We start from the raw sequence: 13,396 nt of genomic DNA, 5'->3' as shown, positions 1-13,396 counted from the left end.
ACTTGTCTGTTGGTGACAGCTCTTACATTCACCCGACTTTTCGTTTCGCCACTAACAGTAGTTTAATGCCAAAATTATGGTAGTTCTATTGTTTTCTGCTTTCGTATGTCCACAAACCTTCAGTATCTTAGAAACGACAATATGTTCCGCTTGGACTGTTACTAATTTTAATTATCCATTTACGATTCCGATTTCGACAGAATACCACACACACGATCGTAAATAAATAAATTTCTGTAATACCGTAGTTCTGTACGCAAACGTACAGACACTTGCCGAACACAAGCGACGTTTGAAGGAAAGTAGCACGAAATCTCGAGCTTTTATGGACAACATGCAGACATTTTATGAAGCGATATGGAGGAAATTTGTAACTCTGCTGAAGGGAAGCGGGATGCTGTGTACAGCAGAGCCCTTTTTTTTCAATGTTAAGAAGTATTAGGAAAACATGGACGAGCGCATAAGGCTACGAAATTTATGTAATATTTATGGACCAACTTGAAAATCTCTCTGTATGGAAATGAAAGAGGGGGGGGGATTACAATGCAAATGCAGTCTAGTCTTCACAAAGACGCTTACCAGTGTTCATCAAAGATTTACGGCGACGAAAATTGGAAGGGACTGGTTCTGTTCAGTAGCAGTGGGGCGCTGTCTTGGGTTATCGTCAGTTTTATCACATACTGCTTTTGAGCAAGTATCAGGACAAAACATCTGATAAATCCCCGAAGTTTCGTTCGCCTAATGTAATGAACTGTTGTACACCCAACTGCCCTTGCCATTAACGAACTATTATGTAATAGTTTAACACAGCTTCCCAAATGTTAAGTATCTCAGAAATATGAGCCCCGTGAATGGCAATTTCCACAAACTAATTTCAGTAAATAATCGACGAAGGTAGCCTGAAGATAGAAAGAGGAGAAGAATTACGTCGAATCACAGCCGAATGCGTACATACAGGGTGAAAAGTATTTAAACCGACAAACTCTGGGAGGTTGTAGGGGACATCAAAAGAAGTATTTTTCCCTATGGCCTGTTCGATCCCCAGACATGTCCCCTCAGGACTTTTTGTGTGGGGAGAGATGCGCAACCTTGTTTACGCAACTCCTGTTGCATCAGAAGAGGATCTGGTTGCCTGGATAGTAGCAGCAGCAGCAGCAACAGCAGGAACAATTCAGGGTACTCCTGAGGTTTTTGTCCGTGTCAGACAGAACATGATCCGACGGTGTAACCTTTGTTTACGTGCCAATGGAGGCATTTTTGAAAATCTACTGTAATTGAAATTGGGTTGTGTTAATGTGTTGTCTCTTGGTCATAAAAAATGGAAAAGTGTTTGTTGGTTTAATTAATCTACCGCCAAAGAAATCTTCCTCTACCAGTTTAAATAATCCTCATAGGAAAAAATGACATTAGGGAAAATATTTGTTTTGATGTCCCCTAAAACCTCCCAGAGTTTCTCGGTTTAAATACTTTTCACCCTGTATAAACAAACAATTACAAAAGAGTTGGCCATTACCATATAGTGCTATATGGTTTCCCGAGATTTCACCCTCTTCCTTTCATTATTTTTTTATAGATAACAACACAAATAACACTGAACAAGTACTAATCAGAATCATTCACACGAAACACAATTAACAGATTTTGCGTCAACAATGCACCCATGAAAACAGCCAATGACCCTTGAAGCCTAGACCCGACCTCTCCACGCCTTTGGCAGAGGGCCGCCTGCTATTCACAACGAGGACTGTAATTGCGCCACGCTTGGGCGGGGCGGCCAGAACGAGCTTAAACAGTCTACGGTCTACACGCTGGCGTCGCGTGCTGCGTTCTCCTGGAGCACCGAATTTAGGGCGCAGTCGGGTGCGCACCTGCTGCAGTTGTGGGCGCCGCCGCTGAATTAACTGCGGTCATTACAGCCCTTATCCACCAGGCGTCATCTCTGCTCGCCCATTTGCAAACGATTTATTCTCGCCATCAAGTCACGCATTCGACAGTCGACTCAGTTTCGAAGCGGCCGTGTTCAGACTGAGCGACGCCCGCCTTTCCAGGCAGTGACGTCTGACTCAGAGCTTCCTGGAAGGAAACCGGTGACAAGCCAACATTTTTTGTGCTTGTGTGAGAGCTGAACACAAATAGCACGATTGGTACGCTTTTCTTGTCATAAGTCTTCTGAATGGTTTGATGCGGCCCGCCACGAATTGTTCTCCTATGCCAACCTTTTCGTCTCAAAGTAGCAACTGTAACCTTAGTCCCCAATTATTTGCTAGATGTATTCCAAACTCTGTCTTCCTTGGCAGTTCTTTACCCTTTACAGCTCCCTCCAGTAACATGGAAATTATTCCCTCGTCTCTTAATGTCTTAAAATACAGTATGTCCTATCATCTTGTCCCTTCTCCTTAACGGTGTTTTCTATACATTCATTTCCTCCCCGATTTTGTGGAGAATCACCTAATTTCTTTATAAGTCCACAGGCCAGGGTTCACTACCATAGAGTCCTGTGCTCCAATGTACATTCTCGGAAATTTCTTCCTTAAATTTAGACCTATGTTTGATACTAGTAGATTTCTCTTACCCAATGCCATTTTCGCCTGTGCTAGTCTGCTTTTCATGATCGCACCTGATTACTAATCGAAAGGTCTTCGGTCCCAGGATCCAACAGCGCCACCGTTTAGATTTTGAATAAAAATCGTCAACAACGGCGTCCGAAGACTTCTGGCATAAGAAGTCATCCTCATTTTGCCAAGGCCCTTGTCAAAAAGGGCGGAGGAGCTGACAAAGGTAGAGGGCACTCTCTTGCTGTTGGACTGTGAAGTGCCACTAAAGGCGAAAAAAATCAGCGATGGTTACCGCCATGAGGATGCAGCGGGCAATGGAAACCACTGAATTAAAGATACTTAATCGGTGTTCACAGGACATATTACCAGTAATTGAAAAAAGTCTTGATGATCTCTCCATTGCCAAAACATGCAGACTTGTCCCTCGTTCGGATCTCCGGGACTGCCAAAGGGGAAGAGACCAAGAGAAAAAGGTTGAACAACCAACGAAAGGATAACGTTCTGCAAGTCGGGGCGTGGAATGTCAGAAGTTTGAACGTGGTAAGGAAGCTAGAAAATCTGAAAAGGGAAATGCAAAGGCTCATTCTAGATACAGTAGGGGTCAGTGGGGTGAAATGGAAGGAAGATAAGTATTTCTGACCAGACGAGTATAGGGTAACATCAACAGCAACAGAAAATGGTATAACGGAAGTAAGAATCGTTACGAATTGGAAGGTGGGGTAGAGAGTGTGATCATTTCAATGATAGGGTTGTTATCAGATCTACGGCGACCCAGCATTGACAACGATAGTTCAAGCATACATGCCGCAGTCGCAAGCTGAAGATGAAGAGACCGAGAAAGGATACGAGGATATTGAACTAGTAACTCAGTTCGTAAAGGCCGATAAAAATCTAGTACTCATGGGGGATTGGACTGCAGTTGTAGGGGAAGAAGTAGAAGAAAGCGCTACTAGAGAATATGGCCTTGGTATAAGGAATGAGAGAGGAGAATGACTGACTGAGTTCTGCAATGAATTTCAGTTAGTAACAGCGAATACTGTGCTCAAGAATCACAAGAGGAGCATGTATAATTGGAAAAGAGCGGGAGGTACGGGAAGATTTCAGTTAGATTGCATCATGGTCGTAGAGAGATTCCGAAATCAGATATTGGATTGTTAAGGCATTTACAGGAGCAGATATAGACTCAGATTACAATTTAGTAGTGATGAAGAGGAGGCTGAAATTCAAGAGGCTGGTGAGGATGAATCACTGCGCAAAGAAGTGGGATACGACAGTACTAAAGAATGATGGAATGCGCTTCAAGTTTTCTGAGGTTTTAAATAATGCGATAAGAAAAGTTCAGTAGGCAGTACGACTGAAGAAAAGTTCAGTAGGCAGTACGACTGAAGAAAAATGGACATGTCTAAAAAGGACAATCACGGAAGTTGGAAAGGAAGACATAGCTACAAAGAAGGTAGCTGCGAAGAAACCACGAGTAATAGAAGAAATACTTAAGTTGATGGACGAATGAAGGAAGTAAAAAAATATTCCGGGAAATTCAGAAATACGGAAATAGAAGTCTCTTAGGAATGAAATAAATAGAAGTGCAGGCATGCTAAGGCTAAATGCCTGCATAAAAAATGTGAACAGACAGAAACCGAAATGACTGTCGGAAGGACTGTCTCAGCGTATAGAAGTCAAAACAACCTTCGGTGAAATTAAAATTTGAAAATTTGTGGCGAGGTCTTATGGGATCAAACTGCTGAGGTCATCGGTCCCTAAGCTTACACAATACTTAATGTAACTTAAAATAAGGACGACACACACACACACACACACACACACACACACACACACACACACACACGCCAGAGCGAGGACTCGAACCTCCCAGGGAGGACTCGAACCTCCGACTGGGGGAGCCACGCGGACCGCGACAAGACGCCTTAGACTGCGCGGCTGAAATTAAAAGCAAAGGTGGTAACATTAAAAGTGCAACGGGAATTGTATTGTTAAATGCAGAGGAGAGAGCGGACAGGTAGAAAGAGAAGAGCGAAGGCCTCTATGAGGGTGAACATTTTTGTCGGATGACGTGATAGAAGAAGCAGCAGGAGTCGATATAGAAGTGACAGGGATCAAGTATTAGAAACAGAATTTAGAAGGTCTTCGGAAGAGTTAAGACAGAGTAAGGCAGCAGAGATAGATAACATTCCATCAGAATTTCTAAAATCATCGGGGGAAGTGGCAACAAAACGACTGTTCACGTTGAATGTATGAGACTGGCAATACACCATCTGACTTCCGGAAAAATATCATCCACACAAGAGTAGACAAGTTCGAGAATTATCGCACAACCAGCTTATCAGCTAATGCCTCCTTGTTGTTGACAATAATAATATACAGAAGAATGGAAAAGAAAACTGAGGATCTGTTAGATGACAATCAGTTTGGCCTTAGGAAGGGTAAAGGCACCAGAGAAGCAATTCTGACGTTACGGTTGATAATGGATGCAAGACTAAAGGAAAATAAAGACACGTTCATAGGATTTGTCGACCATGAAAAAGCGTTTGACAATGTAAAATGGTGCAAGGTGTTTGAAATTTTAAGAAAAATAAGGGTAAGCTTTAGGGAAAGAAGAGTAATATACAACATGTACAACAAACAAGAGTACATTTGGAGCACAGCGCTGTGTGGTAGTGAAACGTGGACTGTGGGAAAACCGGAACAGAAGAGAATTGAAGCATTTGAGATATGGTTTTACAGAAGAGTGTTGAAAATTAGATGGACTGTTAAGGTAAGGATTGAGGAAGTTCTGCAGAGAATCGGGGAGGAAAGGAATGTATGAGAAACACTGATAAGAAGAAAGGACAGGATTGTAGGAGTCTTTCTTCGATTTTCTCTTTATCCATATTCTGTACTCATTAGACAGTTCATTCCATTCAACAGTTCATGTAATTGTTCTTCACTTTCACTCAGCATAGCAATATCATCAGCGAATCGTATTATTGATACCCTTCACCTTGAATTTTAATTCTACTCCTGAACCTTTCTTTCATTTCCATCATTGCTTCTTCGATGTACAGATTGAACGGTAGAGGCGATAGACTACATCCCTGTCCTACACCCTTTTTAATCCGAGCACTTCGTTCTTGGTCGTCCGCTGTTATTATCCCCTCTTGGCTGTTAAACACATTCTACATTACCCGTCTCTCTCCCTCCCTCCCTCTCTCTCTCTCTCTCTATCTCTCTCTCTCTCTCTCTCTCTCTCTCTCGCTTACCCCTATTTTTTTAGAATTTCGAACATCTTACACGATTTTACATTGTTGAACGCATTTACCAGGTCGACAAATCCTATGAACGTGTCTTTATTTTTCTTTAGCCTTGCTTCCATTATCAAATGGTTCAAATGGCTCTGAGCACTATGGGACTTAACTTCTGAGGTCATCAGTCCCCTAGAACTTAGAACTACTTAAACCTAACTAACCTAAGGACATCACACACATCCATGCCCGAGGCAGATTCGAACCTGCGACTGTAGCGGTCGCGCGGCCTTCCATGATCAACCGCAATGTCAGAATTGCACGTGGATATGTTCGTGTATGTAGCGCCCACAGAGCCTTGCTAATTCTTAAAACGCAGGATATGTAGAAGTGCACAACGCGCTTTTTAGATGTAAATGGTTCTAGCGTCGACAAGCCTGTGTGCTGCATTTTATCCACTATAACGACAACATGGCATGTGGTACTAACACACGGTGGAACACATAACAAAATTTTTTTTGATAACCAGAAGATGACAGTTACCACTATCGAAATTGGTAGTCAACAATAATGACTAATTTATGTGACCTTGGCTATTGAGAGCTTTCTCCCAAGTATAACATACACTGAAGCGACAAAGAATGTGGTACACCTGCCTAATATCGTGTAGGACTCCCGCGAGCATGCAGAAGTGCCGCAACACGATGTGGTATGGACTCGAATAATGTCTGACGTAGTGCTGGAGGGAACTGACACCATGAATCCTGCAGGGCTGTCCATAAATCCGTAAGAGTACGACGGGGTGGAGATCTCCTCTGAACAGCACGTTGCAAGATATCCCAGATATGCTCAATAATGTTTATGTCTGGGGAGTTTGGTGGCCAGCTGAAGTGTTTAAACTCAGAAATGCGTTCATGGAGTCACTCTGTAGCAATTCCGGACGTGTGGGGCGTCGCATTGCCTTGCTGGAATCACCCAAGTCGATCGGAATGCACAATGGACATGATTGGATGAAGATTATCATACAGGATGCTTACGTACGTGTCACCTGTCAGAGTCGTATACTGACGTATCAGAGGTCCCATATTACTCCAACTGCACACGCCAAACCATTACAGAGCCTCCATCAGCTTGAAGAATCCCCCGCTGACATGCAGAGTCCATGGATTCATCAGGTTGTCTCCACACCCGTACACGTCCCTCTGCTCGGTACCATGTAAAACGAGACTCGTGCGACCAGGAAACATGTTTCCAATGATCAACAGTCCAATATCTGTGTTGACGGGCCCACGCGAAGCGTAAAGCTTTGTGTATAGGAGTGAGCCTTTCGGCTCCGAAAGCCCATATCGATGATGTTTCGTTGAATGGTTCGCACGCTGACACTTGTTGATGGCTCAGCATTGAAATCTGCAGTAATTTGCGGAAGGGTTGCAATTCTGTCACGGTGAACGATTCTCTTCCGTCGTCGTTGGTCTCGTCTTGCAGGACCTTTCCCGGCCGCAGCGATGTGGGAAATTTCATGTTTTACCGGATTCCAGATTCCTGATATTCGCGGTACACTCGTGAAATGGTCGTGCGGGAAAATCTCCACTTCATCGCTACCTCGGAGATGCTGAACCCCATCGCTCGTTCGTCGACTATAACACCGCATTCGAACTCACTTAAATCTTGATGACCTGCCAGTGTAGCAGCAGTAACAGATGTAACAACTACACCAGACACTTGTTGTCCTTTATAGGCGTTGCCGACCTTAACGCCGTTCCGCCTGTTTACATATCTCTGTATTTGAATACGCATGCGTATACTAGTTTCTCTGGCGCTTCAGTGTAGATCACTCCTGATCGCAATATGAGAGAATTCAGTCGCCATCTTAACGTTTATCTATTTTTTATTAATCCAGTCTCGAAAACTTTTTGACTGACGGGTATGAAATATAAATGTGATCCTGGAGGGGTAACTGGACTACGGTGCGCGTGCTGTGAATTTCTGCGTCCGGCGTGGGGTGGGCCAGTGGGTATTTGGGGGGAGACTGGCGGATGCGGTGGAGGCGGCGAGGCCGGGATTCCGGTTAGCGACCGGCTCGCAGCAGTACGCAGGGCGGCTTGATGCGGTTCCCCGGCCGCTGCGTGCGTTCCTCGGGCAGTTGCCGTTCGCCCGTCGGCACGCGAGGTGTCCCAGGTGCACTCAGGCAGGGTCGCCAACCATACAAGTCGCAGGATGTCGGTGAGTGTCTCGCTACAGTGCCTATCTAAACATTACAAAAAAGGTTATAGCTCAGTTTCAAGAGTGTTCGTGAGACTTACTGATCTACTGTAGTAAGGACATGTTACCGCAGCACGATGGTTGACCCAATATATATCGAGAGTAAAGCCGCATAAACTCAGCTTCTTCTTCTTCTTCTTCTTCTTCTTCTTCTTCTTCTTCTTGTAATATTTCACCGGAATACTTTTCGGCCATCTTCAGAGTGTACCGACAAACTGAAGCTACAGTATTCGTTCCGTAGTTTTAAACCACAGACGCAGAAGCGCAAGACACGTCCAACAGTGACAAAGAGTACTGATAAACTGAATCTGTGACTGAGCGGTCGATCCGTGTTTGGAACATCAATGTGTCATTGTTAGCTGCATTGTAACAAGTTTATCAGAGAAAGTACTGCAGATTACGATTTTTCCAAGCTGTAACCGCTGTACCTGTTAATTAACTTCCCCGCCAAACGAATTTCAGCAGCTCCTTTCACCACCGAATACCAACAAGATGGGTTCAAATGGCTCTGAGCACTATGGGACTTAACATCTGAGGTCATCAGTCCCCTTGAAGTTAGAATTACTTAAACCTAACTAACCTAAGGGCATCACACACATCCATGCCCGAGGCAGCATTCGAACCTGCGACCGTAGAAGTCGCGCGGTTCCGGACTGAAGCGCCCTAGAACCGCTCGACCACAGCGGCCGGCACCAACAAGATGAAATCGACGTTAGAATATGGAAGTTCTCATGAATAATAGCGTGATCGGTACTGATGCAGTGTTTTGCCACAGCCGATATATTGGGCTCTTAAGAGCCAGGCTTATGTAAGGTTTTACATGCATCTTTCTTGGACTGTACGGGTCATCTGCCTGATACGCTCGCTCCGGACCTTGTAACAGCCAGCCTTGCAGGGATTCAAGTCATTTTTGACGGAACCGAGAAGTGCTCCTGTCTTCGGCAGACTGAGAAAAATTAACTTTCTGCTTGGTGAGGATCCGATCTGTTCTTGACGACGGGTTTCCCCACATATGGCAAGAAAGCCGTGAATTCAAATCCCTCTCTGACTTCGTCTTCGTTTCTTGCGTTTGTGTATTTGTCGTTTAAAACGACGGAGATCGTTATATATTCGCTCTGGCTGTACACAATGAAGATGGCCGAAATGAATACGACTCAAATATTAGTAGAAGAAGAAACTGAGTTTTTGCAGCTGCACTCCCGAAACCTAAGGACACCTTATTGTATAACATGAGATGCACTTCAAAAGTATTCACCTGCCGATTACAATGATGTGGATCTAGAACTCGGCGAAAATTTAAAATCTAATCACAAAGGCGTGCTGAAAAGTAATGTCTACAATTTTTTATCTGAAAACCCTCAAAGCTTTTTAAAGAAAACAAGCGTTTTGACATTCTGCATCTTTATTCTTCAAGTCTACATATTTATTTCTCAACATAGTCATCCTGGCGACGAACACATTTCTCCCAACGGGAGTCCAGTTTATTGATACTGTCACTATGGGGCGATTGACTTCGTTGGCGGAGCCGCAATGTTACCTCTGCTTGTGCTACTTCATGTCTATCAAAGTGAAGTGTTCGAAGGTGTTCTTTAAGTTTTGAGAAGAGATGTGCCGGGTGATCAAAAAGGCAGTATAAATGTGAAAACTTAATAAAGCACGGAATAATGTAGATAGAGAGGTAAAAATTGACACACATGCTTGGAATGACATGGGGTTTTATTAGAACAAAAAAAAAACAAAGTTCACAAAATTTCCGACAGATGGCGCTGGACAGCAAAAGGTCAGTGACTGCGCATGATAATCGTGTATTAAAGGAGCTGTAATGAGAGAGAGAATCAGATGCGCCAGCAGTCGCAGCGTGTTGACGTTACCTGAAAAGGCGCTTTTAGTGAAGCTGTCTTATCAGAAAGGGGAATGTGCTAGTTCAGCGTTACGATCCTATCGCCATAGGAAGGGGATTCGAACGGGTAAAGGTCCGTTGACAAATGCAGCTGTGGCGAGAATGATTTCGAAGCTCAAAGCCACGGGTTGTTTAGACCATAGACCCCGTAGTGGCCGACCGAGCACAAGGTGTAATGCTGCTGAGACAGTTCAGGAAGAAATGTAGACTGTAGCGGGTTCGTCTATGCACGGGGAAGTCAGCGCTCGTGCAGTCGCACGTCGCACCGGCATTCCATACACTACTGTTTGATTGGCACTGAGGCGTACCCTCCGATGCTATCCGTACAAAATCCATCGGCATCATGAACTGTTACCTGGCGATTTAGTGAAGCGGAGGGCATTTGCGGTGTGGGCGTTTCAAAAGATGGCAGAAGATGAAGATTGGTTGAGTAACGTGTCGTGGTCCGACGAAGCTCATTTCACGCTCCAAGGGTCTGTCAGCGCCCACAACTGCAGAATTTGGGCTACCGAAAATCCTAGAACTGTCGTGGAAACTCCATTGCACGACGAGAAAGTCCCGGTATGGGTTGGATTTTCCACATCTACCGTTATCGGGCATTTTTTGTTCGAGGAAATGCGTGAGCCTGCTTTTGTAACTCTTACCGTGACGGGTGAAAGGTACCCCGATATGTTACAGAATCGCATCATCCCCAGCCTGGCTGATAAACACCTGCTGGAACGTACGATGTTGATGCAGAATGGCGCTCCACCCCATAATGCTAGACGCGTGAAAGATCTCTTGCGCGCGTCGTTTGGTGATGATCGTGTGCTCAGCCGCCACTTTCGTCATGCTTGGCCTCCCAGGTCCCCAGACCTCAGTCCGTGCGATTATTGGCTTTGGAGTTACCTGAAGTCGCAAGTGTATCGTGATCGACCGACATCTCTAGAGATGCTGAAAGACAACATCCGACGCCAATGCATCATCATAACACCGGACATGCTTTACAGTGCTGTTCACAACATTATTCCTCGACTACAGCTATTGTTGAGGAATGATGGTGGACATATTGAGTATTTCCTGTAAAGAACATCATCTTTGCTTTGTCTTACTTTGTTATGCTAATTATTGCTATTCTGATCAGATGAAGCGCCATCTGTCGGACATTTTTTGAACTTTCGTATTTTTTTGGTTCTAATAAAACCCCATGTCATTCCAAGCATGTGTGTCAATTTGTACCTCTCTATCTACATTATTCCGTGATTTATTCAGTTTTCAGATTTATACTGACTTTTTGATCACCCGGTAAATCAGATGGGGTCAAGTCGGGAACTGTACGGAGGATGATCGATGACAGTGAACCCAGGGCACTGGATTGTTGCAGACGTCGCAGCGCTCGTGCGTGGCCTCTCATTGCCGTGCTGAAGGAGAGGGGCCGACATGTGTGGGCGAACTCTTCGAATTCGTGCTTTCAGTTTTCTGAGGGTCTCTCATGCACCGACATAGTCACGTTACACACTACAATTCGGAGCCCTCTAGCGGCAGAAGGCTGCAAATTGCGACGGCGAAGCGAGAAAGTCGTCCGAGTACTATATGCATGAAATGTTCTGCGTCAACCGATACTGAGAACAGACTGACTTTCCAGCACGCTCTCGTATAACTCTGTACAGAAACGTGCCTTCACGACCAAGATAAGGTCCATTATCTGAGGTGGTTTGTTTATCTTCTGTATCAGATGCCACAGATGCTGGGCTGTATGCCTGATGTAAGCATGAATACCGGTATGGAAAAAAGTTTTTGAAATGCCGCCCATGGTGTACAGCACGAAGTCGTCTATCGAATACATACAAGCTGCGGTGCACCCAACAGCAACATATTCATTGAAGTAAAGTATTTTCTATTTCGTAAGCGCAGTGCGTCAACCCTGCAACTATGTCATATAGATTATTTATGAGTGCTTGTGCCAGTGTAGTGCTATATCCATTTTGTTATTCGAAACTGAAGAAAGGAGAGGGTGAAACCTGCTGTCGGGAAAATGTCTAGCTGATTATGATTAGAGTAGTGTCACGGGGGACAGCAGGACTTACCGATCCCATCCGATGAACCGGTCCCCATCAACAGTGTCACATTACGTTGCTCTTATACACAGCGAAGAATATATTTAACCGCGAATACGGCGCACACTCGTGTAAATATCTATACGGTACCGCTTGCCCTCCCTCGACGGTCGGATGACTGTGATTCAAATCGCTTCACCTCAGGGTGGGGCCACATCGCAGTAGTAGGCGATAGTGACGTGCTTTACACGTTAGGATCCTTACTACAGCGCTGGAAAACTGTTTGCAACGGCTCATGAAGAAATCAATGAATTTACGGCACAGTTACCTCATGGGGACAGAAATAGATTTAAGTTTCATACCATAAGCACTTTGTGACCCGTTCCCGAGATGCAACATTGCATCCTACGTCCAATTTAGTAATGAAATGTACTACACGTGGAATTAACACACAATTACAGACAATACTGCTGAGACGAATTAAAGTAAAAATGTTTTTTTTTTTGTTCACTCTTGTGTGATTATTGCAACGGAAAGAAAGAAAAAACGTTCGTATGGTATTTTGACAAGACAGTCCAGTCCCGTCCCCCCCCCCCCCCCCCCCCAGTTTATTTCATTGCTTTCTCAGAATGAACATCAAAGCGAAATAAATATGTGGGTATGTTCCGCGACTACGCTTCTAGGCCGTTTATTCTACTTCGCCATTTGAACGGACGTAGCTTTATCCGTCCACGCAACTGGATCCAGTATGATGGTGCACTTTACATTGCTCCACAAATCGGCTCTTGCAAATTTAAATCTCGGAATTAGACGCACTGGCTCAATTTCTTGGCCACGGCGGTCACCCTAGAGTTCATGTTTGGATTTCTTTTTATAAGGCGGAGGAGAGGCGGGGGGAGGGGGAGGGTGAGAAAAGGAGGAAAGGATCAGCGAGGGCGCCAGCTGTCCATCTATGGTAGATAAGTTAACACAGATAAGAGTCTTCGCTAGACTTGCTACAAGTGGACAGCTTCGGGACGGTGTGGGTACATTAGTAAACACATTGGCACCTATGTACCGATCATCTGATTTTACACTACTGGCCATTAAAATTGCTACACCATGAAGAAATGCAGATGATAAACGGGAATTCATTGGACAAATATATTATACTAGAACTGACATGTGGTTACATTTTCACGCAATTTGGGTACAAAGATCCTGGGAAATCAGTACCCAGAACAACCACCTCTGGCAGTAATAACGGCCTTGATACGCCTGGGCATTGAGTCAAACAGAGCTTGGATGGCGTGTACAGGTACAGCTGCCCATGCAGCTTCAACACGATACCACAGTTCATCAAGGGTAGTGACTGGTTTATTGTGACGAGCCAGTTGCTCGGCCACCATTGACCAGACGTTTTCA

General features: G+C 44.6%; 1 protein-coding gene across 9 annotated transcripts in view; it reads right to left on the bottom strand.

Annotated features, from left to right (window-relative positions):
• The window catches only part of LOC124777617 (sodium bicarbonate cotransporter 3), a 960,712-nt gene that overhangs the window by 278,154 nt on the left and 669,162 nt on the right, over positions 1-13,396 (bottom strand). The gene's annotated exons all lie outside the window — the stretch shown is intronic.

This window comes from Schistocerca piceifrons, chromosome 2, assembly GCF_021461385.2.
Source record: "Schistocerca piceifrons isolate TAMUIC-IGC-003096 chromosome 2, iqSchPice1.1, whole genome shotgun sequence".
NCBI classification, from domain to species: Eukaryota; Metazoa; Arthropoda; class Insecta; order Orthoptera; family Acrididae; genus Schistocerca; species Schistocerca piceifrons.
The sequence above is the reverse complement of the archived record's forward strand: the minus strand, read 5'-3'. Positions and strand labels throughout refer to the sequence as shown.